This window comes from Notolepis coatsorum (assembly GCF_963971535.1).
Source record: "Notolepis coatsorum genome assembly, chromosome: 10".
Taxonomy (NCBI): Eukaryota; Metazoa; Chordata; class Actinopteri; order Aulopiformes; family Paralepididae; genus Notolepis; species Notolepis coatsorum.
Genome location: NC_140174.1, coordinates 33,242,084 through 33,259,951, shown reverse-complemented (window position 1 = coordinate 33,259,951; position 17,868 = coordinate 33,242,084).

The window sequence follows — 17,868 nt, the reverse complement described above, 5'->3', positions numbered from 1 at the left end:
CAATACCGCCGCCTGGTGGATGATCGGGCGAGTTACAACCGGAAATGGATCTCTGGTGATCTCCGTGCATCTGGGAAATGCGTCCCCAGCCACATATTGTTGCGGGACTCTAGACACACATCCGTGTATATGGATCGCTGCCATAACTCAATAATCGATATGATTTGGGCGTTTATTCCGCCATACAAACCGGAAATGGATCTAGTCGATCTACGTCAAATAAGTGGGATCTTTTTCCTCCAGTCTCAGGACAGTAACATTACTTTCAGCGTGATTGTTTATTATTATTAATGCAAACTGCTCTGATCAATATATCACCCATACTACATAAAGCATTTACTGACGATCACGGAATTATACACGACCCCCCCCCCCCGTTCATCCGCGCATGATGAGTCATAACGTTTAGGATCGTATTCAGTTGGATTTTTTAATATAGCGTGTATCACGAATAAACTGCAATCGATAATCTATATTATGCATTTAGGCCTATAACTAGCGTTCTAGGAATTACTGCAGAAAACGATAAAAACATATTTATATTCTAGACTTTTTTCGTATGAATCTATGAATGAAAAAGCATAACGTTTCTACATCCTGAACGATAGATAATCGATGTTGAATTGGCCATAGTAATGTCAATTTAGCAATACAATTAAAAAAGTTATAGCCCTGCAAAGAAGGTGAACATCTCCATAGGCTTAGAGTGGTGGCAGAGAGTGGTATGAGAGGGGCAAACTGCGTGGCAGTTAATGTGTTAAGTAGCTAAGTATGTCACCTACTGGTGAGCAACGGGAACTGATGCAACAAACCCAATTTGGCAGGCTGGCAGGCACAATCTATACAGGCAGAACTCAACATAAATACATAAATACATAAAATATAACATATGGCAATACAACCTCTAATAATGTCAGTTTTGGCTTCTACAATTTCCATTTTTCAAAGCATCTACAAATGTGTTACTACACATTATTACATGGCGTTTTAACATTCGCCGAAATGCTTGATTGTGATTGGTCAATAGCGCTCGTCAGAGGTCCGTTATTACTCGATAACGGACCTCTGCCGAGCAATAATGACCGCTGTGCGCAGCTGTTCGCAATCAAGCCCACTGACATCAGTGCAATCAGACACTGCCGGCTGCCGGGGAAGCTCGGCTCGGCGAGGCGCCTCAGTGTTCTAAACTCCGTGTCGGTCAATTATTTTGCGACAATGACCTCGTAGCTATACATTATCCCTTACTTAAACAACATTATTTAATGATGAACAAATCAAGTACAAACAATGTTGATAATGAGTTATAAATAATGTAGAACTAATTTGTAAATGTTATAAAAATATAGTTAGAAATGATTTAATAATAATTTACGAATGTATATAAATGGTTTGTTCATGATTAGTTCATTATCTACAAATACCTAAAGGTCTTATAACTGAGTGTTATTATAAAGTGTTACCAATTATTTTGTATTATTACATGGCGTTTTAACATTAGCCGAAATGCTTGATTGTGTTTGGTCAATAGCGCTCGTCAGAGGTCCGTTTTTACTCGATAACGGACCTCTGCCGAGCAATAATGACCGCTGTGCGCAGCTGTTCGCAATCAAGCCCACTGACATCAGTGCAATCAGACACTGCCGGGGAAGCTGCCGGCGATGACAGGGCGGAGCGACAGAACAGAACTGCGTCTGCATTTGATCTCGTCTTGTAGATGGTGTAAAATGAAGTATATTGTTAGTAAGTTAGCCATGTAATAAGCGGGATAATGTATAGCTATACTCTGTCATTGTCGCAAAATAATTGACCTTCACTACGTTTAAAGAATACCTCGGCGAGGCGCCTCGGTATTCTAAACTCCGTGTCGGTCAATTATTTTGCGACAATGACCTCGTAGCTATACATTATCCCTTACATATCCCTCTTAGTTACACATGATATACACCCACACGCATTTTAGAGAGTGCAGCACCCCAGAGCAACTCTGGGGAGCAGGGAGGAGATTAGTCTATTACCATTTTACCATTGATCTATGTTATGAGGATGGGCTCTTACAGTAATACACCCACCTCCTCAACTACCACAACATCATTGGTTGAATCTCAAATAACTCTCCTGCAGGATGTTAATGTGTTAAGTATATTAGTATAGGAGAGCTGATCCGTGACCAGTTTAACAAGTGCAGTTCTGTAGACTGCTGATCCTAGAGCAATGCTCCTACCCTGAGCATCTTTAATGCATATGCCCCCCCCCCCCCCTGGATATTCAACAGATATACACCCCTCTTAATCTTCCATGTCCACTTGGAAGGGGCGCTCCCATGCGATCATCTGGCATACAGTGTAGCCATTAGCGGTCCCCAATGTCCAGCTGCACCATTCGTATCCATGGAGCTTCAGTCAGCTGCACCGTATCCATGGAGCTTCAATCACTCAGTCAGCTACACAGTATCCATGGAGCTTCAATCACTCAGTCAGCTACACCGTATCGTATTCATTGACTTCAGTCACTCAGTCAGCTGCAGCGTCTCCATGGAGCTTCAGTTACTGCAGTCAAGTGATTACTCACTGTGGGGTTAGTCATAGCAGAGTAGCTCCTCGTAATTGTTCGGATCAGTCATCGACATACTCACAACGGTGATCTCAGTGGGAGCATCGTTTCAGACTTCAGAAGTTTCCATGGTACCCGTGTGAGTGTGTGTGTGTGTGTGTGTGTGGGTATATTATAAATATTTTAATGTTATGTGGAAATAGTTTAATTGGTGGATTTAAATAGAACATTCAATGTGTGTGTGTGTGTGTGTGTGTGTGTGTGTGTGTGTGTGTGTGTGTGTGTGTGTGTGTGTGTGTGTGTGTGTGTGTGTGTGTGTGTGTGTGTGTGTGTGTGTGTGTGTGTGTGTGTGTGTGTGTGTGTGTGTGTGTGTGTGTGTGTGTGTGTGTGTGTGTGTGTGTGTGTGTGTGTGTGTGTGTGTGTGTGTATGTGGGGGTGCGTGTGAGTAGGCAAGAGAGAAAGAAGAGGGAAATGCTTGTGTCTTCCCTCACGAAAAAGTAGCATAGTAGTATGATGGTAATTTCATTTTACCACCGGCCATTATTACCATGGTCCTGTAACGTTTTACGTTATTGACGACTCACCGACTCAGGGGGTTAGTTCTCACGTTATGGTTTATTCACAGTTCTCTGGTTTACAGCATACAACCCTGGGTGCATCACCTCTCATTGCCCAAACTAGTCTGCCTCTGAACTTCCCATACTACCAAGAGAGCGCACCCTAGGTGCCACCCCCTCTTATACCTTTCCCCCAGGTCAGCCCCTGCCCCCTCCCCTCTACCAACCCTGGGCTCGCGCGACCAATAGTGTCGCCGCCAGCCCCAGGTTGGTAGAGTGCAGAGTGACAGCTCGGCTGACCAGTCACCCCAAATCCCAGGGTCGTTACAGTACTACCATGGAAAAAGTATCACCATGGTACCACTTTTGTACTTAAATAATAGCATCTTCGTGGTGACCAAAAAAATATGGAAATACAATGATACTTTTTTGGAAATACTATACTTAAGGGTGTGTGTGCGTCTCTAAGTCTGAGGGAAACAGAAGTTGGTGTGTTGGTGAAGGTTATGTGTGAATGGTTAGAGTGTATATATAATGTGTTAGTGTGTGTACGTAATCGTATGGCTTCCACACTCAGGTCACACTTGAAGTATTATATAGTAATTTCAGGAGGAAGCCCACACTATGACGTGCACCTCTTCGTTTCCTCACACCTTGGCCTGCCCCCTATTCCCACGGTTCCGCCTATCCAGCCCAACCCAACCAATCCATTCAATACACCATTTGGCTCCGCCAATGTAGTTCTGGAGCGGCTCGCGATTCTCCCAATTTCCTGCGGTATTCCCTTTCAAATCCCCTCTCTTTCCCTTCCTCATTGTCTGTTCTCTTTGAGGAAATACAAGGTATGTGTGTCAAAAGCCAATACGATCATTCATTGTCATGTATTATTCACTTTTACCCATTTGCACAGCTTATATCCCGAACGTAAGTACAGGTAAGTATTCATATTGTAATGTTTGGAATTACGATAAGCATAGGTAACTATATTGTTAGTATAATGATTATAAGTTATCCTGAAGTTTAGAATTATGATAAGCGCAGGTAAGTATAACTATATTGTCAATGCATATCCTGGCTTCGCCATCTACATGTCACTAATTACACTTTCTTGTCATCCTATTCAGACCAATCTAATTACAAAAGAACCCACCCTCCCAACCCTCATGTCTAAAGGCCACATTCCCGGAGCTCAGCTTGATCGCCCTTTTAGGGGATCGAGGAATAACTTCCCCCAGGGATTCCCTATTGACTTGGGATATCTGGGTTTTCGCTTCCCCCCAGAATGTGGTCTCCTTCCCATAAAATAACATCTACCTCTAACAGGCAAGTGCTCAGCTCCCCCACTGAGGCCACTCCACCAAGTGCAGTCTCCCCCTCCGGAGGCCGCTCTGTCGGGAGACTGGTCTTAGGCTAACAGAGTCTCATCCCCCTTTCAGAGGCTACTTCCGGAGGCTACTTTCAGAGGCTACTTCCGGAGGCTACTTTCAGAGGCTACTTCCGGAGGCTACTTTTGGAGGCTACTTCCAGAGGTTACTTTCAGAAGCTAATTCCAGAGGCTACTTTGCATCGTTGCTAATAAACTATTGATTTCTATGGAATCCGTTAAACTCATCCTTTGTGTCTGTTGTCATTGTGTGTGTTGAACTCGTTGAAAGCCTATTGTAAGAGAGACCAAAAAGCAGTCTAAACGACCCAAAATAAAGCAAGAACACTGCATTTCCATGAGTTTCATCATCCTCCAGCCTCCCCCACCCGACCCTCACCCCCACCCCCACCTCTCTACTATTTGCACTTCAAGCATTTCTTCTCAAGGTGAATTATTTCATCTGCTCTTCTTTTACCCTTACAGGCCAGGGGTTATAAGATACATTCAGAGATCAAAAGGGAACCAGTTTCAAAGACCAAAAGAACACGAGCGAGAAATCATGCCAAGAAACTGTGATAAAAACTACTGACTCTGCTCGTTCGCACGGATCTAACAAATCGCGTTCCCCTCAGATGATACCGACACCAGGCATAACGTCTTGGGAGAGATCAGAAATCATTACTGATCATCCGTGTTTTGCTGCACAGACTAAAAAGTGGCCTCTTAGCCTCCCAGGCCAACTCAAGGCTGTCTCATTCCCGCCATCTTCCCCGTTCAAAGCACCCATTTCTCCTCTCCCCATCCGATCCTACTCACCAGATTCAAGGTCTCCCGATAAATGATGACCCTCCCTCCCCTCTCTCTCTCTCTTTCCGTCTTATATATGGGAAGGATGTAGCCACCAGTGGCCTTGGCTTGCACCTGTCTCGGTTTTCCTCCCCTGTGGACCCATTCTCCATTAGTGCCTTGGCTCCTGCAGTCCTAGACAGGGAGCTCCTTCTCCAGACACGTACGGTTCAAGGTCCCATTCATTAAACCCTGTTGGTGGGGTTCGGCTGGGAGACGGACAGCCACGCCTTGGTTGGGTTGAACCAGAGGACATCCTTGGCACTTGAGGATTATTCATAGTGTGTACTATAGCATATAGCAGTTATTTTCCAACAGTGGTAGCTATTATAGAACCCCCCCAACACACACACACACACACACACACACACATACACACACACACACACACATACGCATGCATGTGCACACACACATTCTGCATCTATGTTAGCGAGAAATGATGGCAAGAAACTGTGATAAAAACTACTGACTCTGCTTCGCACGGATCTAGGCATAACGACTTGGGAGAGATCAGAAATCATTACTGATCATCCGTGTTTTGCTGCACAGACTAAAAAGCGGCCTCTTAGCCTCCCAGGCACACTCAAGGTCTACCCTGTCTTATTCCCACCATCTTCCCTGTTCAAAGCACCCGTTTCTCCTCTCCCCGTCCGATCCTACTCACCAGATTCACAAACCGTTAGTCTAGGCCTAGGGAATGGAGTGACAGTATAGCAGAAATGCAGCAAGAATATAAATGTAGGAATTCTATGGTTACATGTTTATCAAGCATCTCACACACCACCTGTGTGACTTCTTCAGAGCTGTCTGCCACAGGGATCCAGAAACTCTCTATTGAGGAGAGGCGGCAAGACGTTACAAGCCAGGAGCAGATGTTACCTGCTGTCATAACAGAGGCTCTCGTGGTGCACGTGGCGATGGCTGATTTTACCTGTGTGCAGTCACCCCTGCTCCCGGGTCTAATTAGCTTGACCCAGGGCAGGTGTGGCTGCTTAAATGAAGCCATCCCCACACCACCTATTGTACGTATTCAGGATGACCTGGAGGTAGAGCGGCCAACCAATAACTGAAAGATCGCTGTTTGATCCCGGCACCAACAGGCGGGTCTATTTCTGGCGGGGAGATGGGGCGGCCCACGGGTGTGGCATTCCCGTCGCCGCGCATGGCAGTGTGAGACTGTGAGTGGCACACGGGCTGTTTGTGTTCTCCTTCGGTCATGACGTGCTTTATCAGGGGGGGGTGTCTTGGATGGGGATGTGGTGGGGATTGTGTGGGGTGTTTGGGGGACTGGCTGTTCCGGGGGGGTTCACATGCCTTCGAGCAACACTGTACTTATTTTATGCCTATTCTTATGTCTGCATGTTCTAAGTTGCACTACTTTTATTGTCTTTTATACCTATTCTCATTGTTTTTATTCTGCAATTTGCATATCGCCCCAACAGGTCCACGGAAGACACCATAGCCCATGTGCTGCACACAGCAGCATCACACCTGGACAAGAGGCAGGGGAACTATGTGAGAATGCTATTTATTGACTACAGCTCAGCATTCAATACCATAGTCCCCTCCAAGCTCGTAATCAAGCTCAGAGACCTGGGCTTGAACCAGTGGCGGTTCTAGACCCTTTTTAGGGGGGCTGAAGCCCCTAAATGTAATGTTAGCCCCCCTAAGATAAAAAAAAAAATATATATATATTGTTTTGTAATTAATTTTTTTTATGTTTTATTCTTGTATTATTATTATTATTATTATTATTATTATTATTATTACAGACATGGATTGCCGGTAGTAGCCTGTTGACCTCATTGGTCAACTATAAAAAAAAATGTTAAAAAAAATTCAAAGACGTTGGTAATGTCATGTCAAGTCCCAGTCCGACATTCAACACAAGACGTGGAAGCAGATGTAGCTAGCTACCTACTGTAACTAGTTTAGAAATAGTGCATTTGCCAGTGCTGATGGGCAACAAGACAAGTATGTTGAAACGTTAGCTACTATATAAAATTACTGACTATTCTGACAGAGAACGTTGTCAAATTGGTCATTAGTTCCATGGTGTTGGTGTAATCAGAGGTGCGTTGCTCATGGGACGGGTTTGCACGCCGGGCAACCAAGCTTTTGTGAGCAGAAGCGCATGTACGCACATGCACGGATGTGTGCGCGCACATAACAATTTTTTTTTATTTCAGGGGCGCCCCAGTGGTCTTGTTTTGGATGAATGAGTAGAAATGAAAAATGGAAATCTTCTTTTATTTAAGTAGTTTTGACATGTGATATAGATATTGTTTCATTGTGTATTGATTAACTTTACATTTGCTCTTCATTACTTTACAAAAGTTATACTGGCACAGTCTAATACAGCAATGGATTATGGGTAAATGCAACGTTAAAGCAGTGCCAATGTAAGACTTTACATTAAACGAATGACAATAATATAGTATAAAGTAGGGTATTATTTGGACTAAAGAATGGTGTTGTCTCACCCTACTCGCATGTTGAGGGAGAGCACCATACATTATACACTGAGAAACCACGGCCGAGAGTGAGCTCTCCGGGAACAACCCCACTTTGCCGGTAACAAAGAAAGGTTAGAGAGAGACCACATCAAGCTGGAGGTAAGAGAAGTGTTGCGACTGAGTTTAGGGAATGTGGGGTATAGGGCAATTTTTAATTTTCTAAATAGTACAGGTTTGAGTGGTAGGATATAGAGTAGTGTAGAATAGGGATTGGCATGTGCATAATCCATCTAGCTCTAAAATCAATTTCAGTAGGTGGCGGTAATGCACCAACACGTTAGTGCCAACCGCCAATAAACATTAGAAGAAGAAGAAGAAGACTTCTCTGCCTTTTGTAGGTAGTTGTAGAATCTAATACATTTTGCGCTAAACCCCTCCTTTAACCGGTCGCTGGTTTTCTTCTTCGGGTCGCAACCGTCTTCCGGTCTGACTTCCTGTGCTAACGGTCTAATGTACACTGCTGCTACCTGTTGTCACAGGGGAATTGCAGCCATTTTGTAAAAATGTAAAAAAACGGGAAAAATACGGGAAAATATTTTAACGGGATGACTGCGGGAAGGAAGGTTGAAATACAGTACAATCCCGGGAAAAACGGGATGGTTGACAGGTATGATGTGCACTCGTGCACAGTGCACACACACACACACACACACACACACACACACACACACACACACACACACACACACACACATATATACCGTTACTTCCTGTCATTGGCATACGTTCTTTTTTTTTACTAACATCTTAGTGCCTCATTAGCCTAGGGATTAAGGATACATGAAGTATTACACTTTTGCGTGACATTATTTAACCGTCGGGGCACATGGTTCAAGTTTAGACCATTGGAAGGGCACCAATGGGCACGTCCTCTCATTTTTGCCACTCAAAATGGCATTTTAGCGTGATCTTTTCAACTGTGGGGGCACATGGTCAAGTTTAGACCATTGGAGGGGCACCAATGGGCATGTGTTGACAGAGTCACCTGGGGAGCAACAATAATATGGTCATGACGACAAGGTCCTTCTTTAGCCTTTAACCGGCGTGGTTTATTTACAGATCTCATTGTGCATCTTGAGACAGGATAGATAGACTGTATCCTACAACACAGACTGACACCTGGATTTCTCAACCAAGGTGCCTTGCCTACCGTTTTGCTGTGGAAAGGTGAGTGTCCACAATGACTAGCTAGCTGTTCTACTTGAATACTGAATGTTAATATTGAATCAGACAATATTGAATACTGAATGTTAATATCAGACCATATTGAATACTGAATGTTAATTCAGGTTGACAGTTGACATCATTTGACAGTTGACAGGGGGCTGGACAGTTGATTTAAAGGGGACATGCATTATAAATGCCTTTTTTCTGTGTTTAGCATGGTTTTATAGTAATACAGGTTAGTATCAATGGGTCTATGTCTCTAATTACCATATTGACTCATCAGTCTAGTCTCGAGTTCATGAGATCTTCCCTCACTCAACTAAACTGTTCTGATTTGACGGTTTCTGTGACGTCGACATAGCATTGATCTGCAGTAACGCCCCCCCGATGGTTGTAGTGCAGTGTAACCCGACAATTCCTCAAACGGGTTTTCACAGGCAGAGAGAGAGAGAGAGAGAGAGAGAGAGAGAGAGAGAGAGAGAGAGAGGGACTGCAGAAGTGTGTGTAATGTGTGTGCGCCAAAGAGGTATTATTTATAATTCCTGTGACAAGTACATCAGCTGAAAGGTCATTCTCCTGTCTGAAACGTACGCAAGAGCTGTGGACAAGAGACTCACACATTATGACCAAAATGTTGATGGAAGCGTCTGTGCTGCATGAACTAAAGGCCTGCGGAGTGTTTTAAAACAGTTATTGACTGTTTTGCCAAGTTTCAAGTTTCAAGTTTCTTTAATAGTTGTCATACAGAAGTACAGAATACTTTTATACAAAATGCTTCTTACTGTTGCGCTCCAGAGACTGTGCAAGACAAGATAAGTATGAAATAAAATAACATAGTATAGCATGTAAATTAGAAGTAAAAAAAATGAGGTCACAGTGTTCAGTATAGACATATGTACAATGTTCGATGCAGAATAGACGTAACTGAGTTACCATATAATATACAATACTGTGCAGTGTACTAATATACAATACTATATAGTGCAAGGCAGAAATGGGATGAGGTGCAATTTAGGTACAATTTACAGTAGGTGTACGAGTTGTAGTGCAAATCCTTTATCAATAAATATAAAGTGTGTTTGTGTGATCTAAAGTGTGGAGAGTGGGTGCTGCAGTGTGTTGTTTGTTTAAGTGAGTGTGTGGGTGTGTGTGCTGTGTGCATTTGATGGTTGTTGCATAGTGTTTATTGTTCGTTTAGCAGCCTGATGGCCTGGGGATAGAAGCTTCTTCTGAGTCTTTCCGTGCTTGCCTTAAGACTCCGGTATCGCTTGCCTGACCGCAGCAGTTCAAAGAGGCAGTTGTTCGGGTGGCTCGAGTCCTTAATAATTCTCTTAGCCTTCCCCTTGCACCGCTTGTTGTAAATGTTCTGGAGGGTGGGAAGCCCCCCTCCAATTGTGCGTTCGGCTGAACGTGTCACTCTTTGTAGTCTGCTACGGTCTTGTGCAGTGCTATTCCCAAACCAGGAGGTGATGTTGCCAGTCAGGATGCTCTCTATTGTACATGAGTAGAAGTTCCTAAGGATCTTCTGACTGACTTGGAACTTCCTTAGGCGCCTGAGGAAGTAGAGGCGTTGTCGTGCCTTCTTCACAACACTGTCAATGTGTGTGGTCCATGTCAAATCCTCGGATATGTGGGCTCCGAGGTACTTGAAACTGTTCACTCTCTCAACCGGTGCCCCGTCGATGCTGAGGGGGCTGTAGTCCTTGACCCCCGACCTCCTGAAGTCCACAATCATCTCTTTTGTTTTGCTGACATTCAGGGAGAGGCAGTTCTCCTGACACCACTGTGACAGGTTCTCTACCTCTTCCAGGTAGGCCCTTTCGTAGTTGGCAGAGATCAGGCCCACCACTACTGTGTCATCAGCAAATTTGATGATGGTGTTGTTGTTCCGCTGTGCTACGCAGTCATGTGTGTACAGGGAGTAGAGGAGGGGGCTCAGAACACAGCCCTGGGGGGCCCCTATGTTGAGCGTGATGGATGAGGAGGTGCAGTTGCCTGCTCTTACCACCTGGGGTCTGCCCGTCAGGAAGTCCAAGACCCACTGGCAGAGGTCATAGTTCAAGCCCAGGTCCCTGAGCTTGGCTATGAGTTTGGAGGGGACTATGGTATTGAATGCTGAGCTGTAGTCGATGAACAGCATTCTCACATAGTTCCCCTGCCTCTTGTCCAGGTGTGATGCTGCTGTGTGCAACACATGGGCTATGGCGTCCTCCGCGGACCTGTTGGGGCGATATGCAAATTGCAGAGGGTCCAGGTTGATGGGGAGGGAGGAACAGATGTAGCCCTTCACTAGCTTCTCAAAGCACTTCATGGCTATGGAGGTGAGGGCTACAGGGCGGTAGTCGTTGAGGCAAGCGGGCGTAGATTTTTTGGGTACAGGGATGATGGTGGACTTCTTCAGACAGGTGGGGATGACAGCCTGTTCCAAGGACAGGTTGAACATGAAAGAGAGAAGGATGTCATTCCTCTACAAATAGGATGGGGTGAGTGATTCCTTTTTTAAATTTAAAACACACACACACACACACACCTGTTGAGCCATCTTCGCTGTAAGATGATAATATTGTGTTGTGTTCTCATCTTCGCCGCAAGATGATAATATTGTGTTGTGTTCTCATCTTCGCTGTAAGATGATAATATTGTCTTGTGTTCTCATCTTCGCTGTAAGATGATAATATGTTGTGTTCTCATCTTCGCAGCGAGATGATAATATTGTGTTGTGTTCTCATCTTCGCCGCAAGATGATAATATTCTGTTGTGTTCTCATCTTCGCTGTAAGGTGATAATATTGTGTTGTGTTCTCATCTTCGCTGTAAGATGATAATATTGTGTTGTGTTCTCATCTTCGCCGCAAGATGATAATATTCTGTTGTGTTCTCATCTTCGCTGTAAGGTGATAATATTGTGTTGTGTTCTCATCTTCGCTGTAAGATGATAATATTGTGTTGTGTTCTCATCTTCGCCGGAAGAGGATAATATTGTGCTGTGTTCTCATCTTCGCTGTAAGATGATAATATTGTGTTGTGTTCTCATCTTCGCTGTAAGATGATAATATTGGCACTTTACACACCAACCTCAAAATGTGATTTATCATTTTATATGTTTATGCAAGCAGATTGCAATCAGATTGCTATACTGTGTGTATACTATACACACTACTATTATCTACTCAACTACTACTGTACTGTGTGTTTGTTTACAACAGACAGTATCCTGTTAGTTAGTGTTGTTGTTACACTGCGCTGGCTGCTGTTACTGAGTGTTATTTAATATTTATCATTCAAATAAATCGCTGCCAGGTGAGCAAGGCAAGAGATAATGTGACTGTCTTATTAAGTTATTTCTCCATTCACAGATCGACAGTGAGTGCACCCTTCCTGTGTATTACTTGTACCGCCGACTCAGATTCCCCTAGGTTAAAAAATAAATACGCAATTTAAATCAGAATATGTTCCATGTTGACTATTTCTGACTTCTGACAAGTTTTTTTCCATTGACAAAAAATAGACAAAAATGTCATCCGTTTTCGTCGACTAAATCTAGATGAAAACAAAAAAGACAAATTGAGACAAAAACTGACTAAGACTAAAATGCTCAGACATTTAGTTGACTAAAACTGACTAAACGAAAAATTAATGAAAATGACTAAATGTGATAAAAACTAAAAAGGAGCACTTGACACATGACTAAGACTAAAACTAAACTGAAAATAGCGGCCAAAATTAACACTGGCGGGAGGGACTGCAGAAGTGTGTGTAATGTCACGAAAATGTGAGTCTCTCTCTCCCTCTCTATCTCTCTCTCTCTCCCTCTCTCTCTCTCGAACGCAGTGAGCGCTCCGTAATATGATCATGATCATTATGATCGACTGGAATAAAAAATAATAATAATAGGTTTACTACTTACATACTGTAGTTGTCTCCTTAATACTGTAGTTCATTAATGTTACCTAAATGTCATAAGTGAATTATATAGAAACAACTCACCAAAATTGACTATTGCATAACTGATTTGACAAAAAAAATCCATCCCCCCTTTACCCCCCCGCCCCCGCACCCTCCCTTGCCTGACCATGGCATTTAGTGAAATTATGCTACTGCTCTAGGGGCTGAGCCCCCCTAAAGGTCTGATGCTAGAACCGCCCCTGGCTTGAACTACGACCTCTGCTAGTGGGTCTTGGACTTCCTGACAGGAAGACCCCAAGTGGTGAGAGAAGGCAAATGCACCTCGTCATCCATCACTCTCAACACAGGTGCCCTCCAGGGCTTGTGTTCTGTGCCCCCTCCTCTACTCGCTTTACACACAGGACTGTGTGGCAAAGCACAACAGCAACACAATCATCATGTTTGCTGATGACACAGTTGTGGTGGGCCTGATCTCTGCAAACGACGAGAGGGCCTACCTGGGAGAGGTAGAGAACCTGGCGCTGTGGTGCCAGGTCCACATATCCGAGGACTTGACATGGACCACACACATCTACAGTGTAATAAAGAAGGCACGGCAGCGCCTCTACTTCCTTAGGCGCCTAAGAATGTTCAAAATGAGTAGAAGATCCTTAAAAGTTTTGTACCTCATTAAGTCTGCATTTGTACCTCATTGTCTTTCACTGTACTTAGATTGTATTTAGGTTGTACTTTAGTTTGTATATTGTATTGTATATTGTATAGTGTTATTCCTCCTTTACTTTTTTTTTTTACTGTATGAAGCACATTCTCGGGCTCATACAGAACAAAGCATTTCACTGTGAAGTACATGTATGTTTATATGTGACAAATAAAAACAAACTTGAAACTTGAACTTGAACTTCTGTCAACAGTATGCTGATTTTATGCCTATGTTCATTTTATGCTATTTGCTGTCGGGCACTTTGGGCTGCGGTCCATGTGTGAAAGGTGCTATATAGATAGTTATTATTATTTATGAATTATTATAAAAAATATATGCATTGAAATGTCTGTAAGTCTCGATGACATTGAAAATGAGGGTGACCTCATTTGTCCTTTTCGAGAATAAATAAAGGTTTGTATTCCAGCTATTACCTGGTGACTGGAGGATGGATGGTATTACATCTATTACCTGGTGACTGGAGGATGGATGGTATTACATCCAGGGGCGTAGCTGGGGGGGGGGGGGGGGGGGGGGGGGGTAGCTTAGGATGATTCCAAGGGCCCAGCACTTTTTATTTTTATTTTTTATTTTTATTTTTTACTAGACATCACTCAGTTGTATGATTGATTCTCTCATTGATACTATGTTTGTTTCTGAAGTGTGTGTGTGTGTGTGTGTGTGTGTGTGTGTGTGTGTGTGTGTGTGTGTGTGTGTGTGTGTGTGTGTGTGTGTGTGTGTGTGTGTGTGTGTGTGTGTGTGTGTGTGTGTGTGTGTGTGTGTGTGTGTGTGTGTGTGTGTGTGTGTGTGTGTGTGTGTGTGTGTGTGTGTGTGTGTGTGTGTGTGTGTGTGTGTGTGTGTGTGTGTGTGTGTGTGTGTGTGTGTGTGTGTGTGTGTGTGTGATAGAGAGGGGGGGGTGAGAGAGATAAGAAAGGGGCAAGAGAGAAAGAGAGCTGGGAGAGTGTGTGTGAGAGAGAGAGGGGGGGGGGGTGATTACTCAGCCCTTGTGTGGGTGAATGTAACAAGTTCCTAACGTTTTCTTTCCCCTATTATTTCATGCACACTTTATTTACTCCTCCAACGGGTGTTTGTGCGACCATGTCGACCTGAACAATGGGGGGATTAATAAGAACAAGCCGCCTCGGAGAGAAGACGGCCGCTGCTGCTGGAGCTGGACCGAGTCAGCGGCGCACAGAGCCGGGGAGAAACCACCACCTCGCCCCGCTGGCGCTTCCGCTTCACAGCGCGAGAGTGGGCGATAAGGGGGGCGTGCTAGCGCGCGGTCACGTGGGCTTAGTGGCCAATCAGAGGAACCCGGAAACCGAACGGCGTTGTAGAAGGCATAGACGCAGCCCCCCCAGCATGCCACAGCATAGAAGAGGACGCTGGCCACTACAGACTGGTAAAATTACTGCAGCAGTCTATTGCACATGTTGAAGGACCTGAGTCTCCTCAGGAAGAACAGCCTGCTCTGTCCCTTCCTGTAGAGGGCCTCTGTGTTGTCCGACCAGTCCAGTTTATTGTTCAGGTGTACCCCAAGGAACTTATATGACTCCACCACCTCAACCTCCTCCCCTCGGATGGTGATGGGAATCGGGGGGGGCCTCTTCTTGCCCCACCGGAAGTCCACCACCAGCTCCTTGGTCTTACTGGTGTTGAATTGGAGGTGGTTGCTGTCGCTCCACCCCACAAAGCTCTCCACCAGGGCTCTATACTCCTCATCATCGTCGGTAATGTAGCTTACGATGGAGGAGTCGTCAGAGAACTTCAGGAGGTCTTCCAGAGCTGGGGCACCCTCTCCAGCCTCAGGGAGAGGTTGAAGAGATGTTGGAGCGGTGCTGCCAGCTGCTCCGCACATGCTTTGAGCACCCTGGGATTGGTGGTTGTCCGGTCCTCTGGTCGGACAATTTAAGAAATACAGACACATGCACCCCCCCCCCCCCCCCCCCCCCCCCCCCCCCCCCACATCCACACCCCCCCACAAACAAACACACACACACACACACACATTTAGGCACATCCACACACCCTCACAAACAAACACACACACACACACACGCACGCACGCACGCACGCACACACACACACACACACACACACACACACACACACACACACACACACACTTTAACATGCTTGAAGACAAAGACATGCACACACAGGCACTTACAGACACACTTCAACACACACACATGCACATGCACACACACACTTAGACATGTGCAAATACACGCACACAAACAAACATCTCTCTCCTCTAATTTCTTGCTCACACTGGGGGTTCTTGTGTAAACAGTCCCCACATTCAGAACACTACAGTGAATCTTCTCTCCTCCACAGCTAATACCTGGTACATAGTGGGTACAGAAATGACATATTAATCTCTCATTGGCAGGATGTTTGAGGTTGTTGTCTTGGGTTTATGCACAACACAAGTCGACTGTAGCCAACGACCAGGTTCCCCACCAAACTGAGGCGTTCATATATCTTTCATATATTTCATATATATTTCAAGAGCTAGACTGCTATCTTTAGAGCAGACTTAGTATGCATTTACCCTGGGCTGTAAGATGCACGCACAATGCATAATAAATTACAAGAAACATATCATGAGTGCATTACGTCTATACTGAGAGTACTTTCACATTCATTATGATTTAGATGCTGGTTGAGATCCACTATCGACTGAACGCTGGGGTATTTGTATCTTGAGGATCTCTCTCATTTAGTTCCACTGTATTCTTTTGGATCCAGAGCGCCGGGGCTCTTGGAGGGATGGGTTGATAACGGAATGGACCCTGCCTGAGATAGCAGCTGGCTGGGGGTGGAGGTCCGGGGCTGGTGGGGCCATTACAGGCCCATGTGGTGAAACCAGAGAGGGGTGACGCGCCCAGCTACAGCTGCCCAAGCGCGGAATGACTAGGGCCCCACAGGGCACTGGCAAAAGTTATAGGCTCCAAGTGTGCCCTTTGGGGCCCCTGCTATCCATTATCACTCTGCAGAGGCAGCCCTGAAGCTTGGGTTCGGAAAAGAGATGGGTGGGGGTGTTAAAATTCCTATACTCTGATTAGCTGCTTTGCTCAAAGGAAGAGCGGGGCTTATATCACAGGTATAAACGTGCTACATAATCAGATCCCTGTAATGTGTCCCTGAATGGGAGCTGGGGGAAATTAGATTTTACAATTAAATTGCACTGGGGTGTTTTTCTTTCTTTTTTAAAATTACTAACGTAAACGTACTGTTATATACTGCAAATTATGATGTACCACTGTGTGCCGTTAGTTGACCTGCGCTGTCAGTGTTTGGGGGGAAAAGACACAAGCCCCCTTCTGCTGGCTTTTCACCTCAGAGATCCATCATAGCCTCTCCTCTTCTTTCTGTTGCCAGGGCAACAACACACACGCAACACCATGTAGAGAGAGGAATATGAAATGATAAGATGGAGAAACAGGAGGAGGAGGAGGAGGAGGAGGAGGAGGAGGTGAAGGAAAATAGATGTAAGAGAAGGATGTTCATGGCTGTGAAAAATCACCTGTCACAAAATATGAACTAGTAAGTAAAAAGTAAATAAATAACAGAAAATAAATAAATAAATATATACAGTATACAATATACAGTATATATATACTGTTGGCTCTCCGAAGTTGCTTTTCATCAAGTCCAAGCCCCATCTTATAGAGTAAATGGTTCTGGAATGGAATCAGGGACAAAGATGACAAGCCATACATCACCTCTCCTCTCCTTCTTCTGCGCTTATGCTCTCTGAAAGGAAACAGATGAGCATATCCTGTAACATGGGCAAGGATGACATTTAACATTCCTCTCGTGTTGTAATGTCAGCGGGGGGGGGGGGGGGGGGGGGAATAGCATATCAATACTTTTTTTTATTAATTCTTCTTCTTTAAGGGTCTACGTGTATTTATGTAGCTGGAAGCTTTCAGAACAGCTTGTACACATCCTAATATAGACAATCACTCAGACCTATATAATGTATATCAATTATGTATGCTACATTACATTACATAACCTCCCATCCATGGAATAAAAGCAGAATGGGGGGTGGGGGAGTCTGCGAAGGAAGGGGGGGCGGGGGGAATAGAGACGTTTATTTTCCTCTGACAGACCCCCCCCCCCCAATGACATTTCTATCTCTCCTTCAGTCTTGGTGCAGGGATGCATTGATGGTGACAACATGCAAGGAGAAGCTGACTCCTGCTGCTAACGGGATTCTGATGGGAAAGAGAGAGAGAGAGAGAGA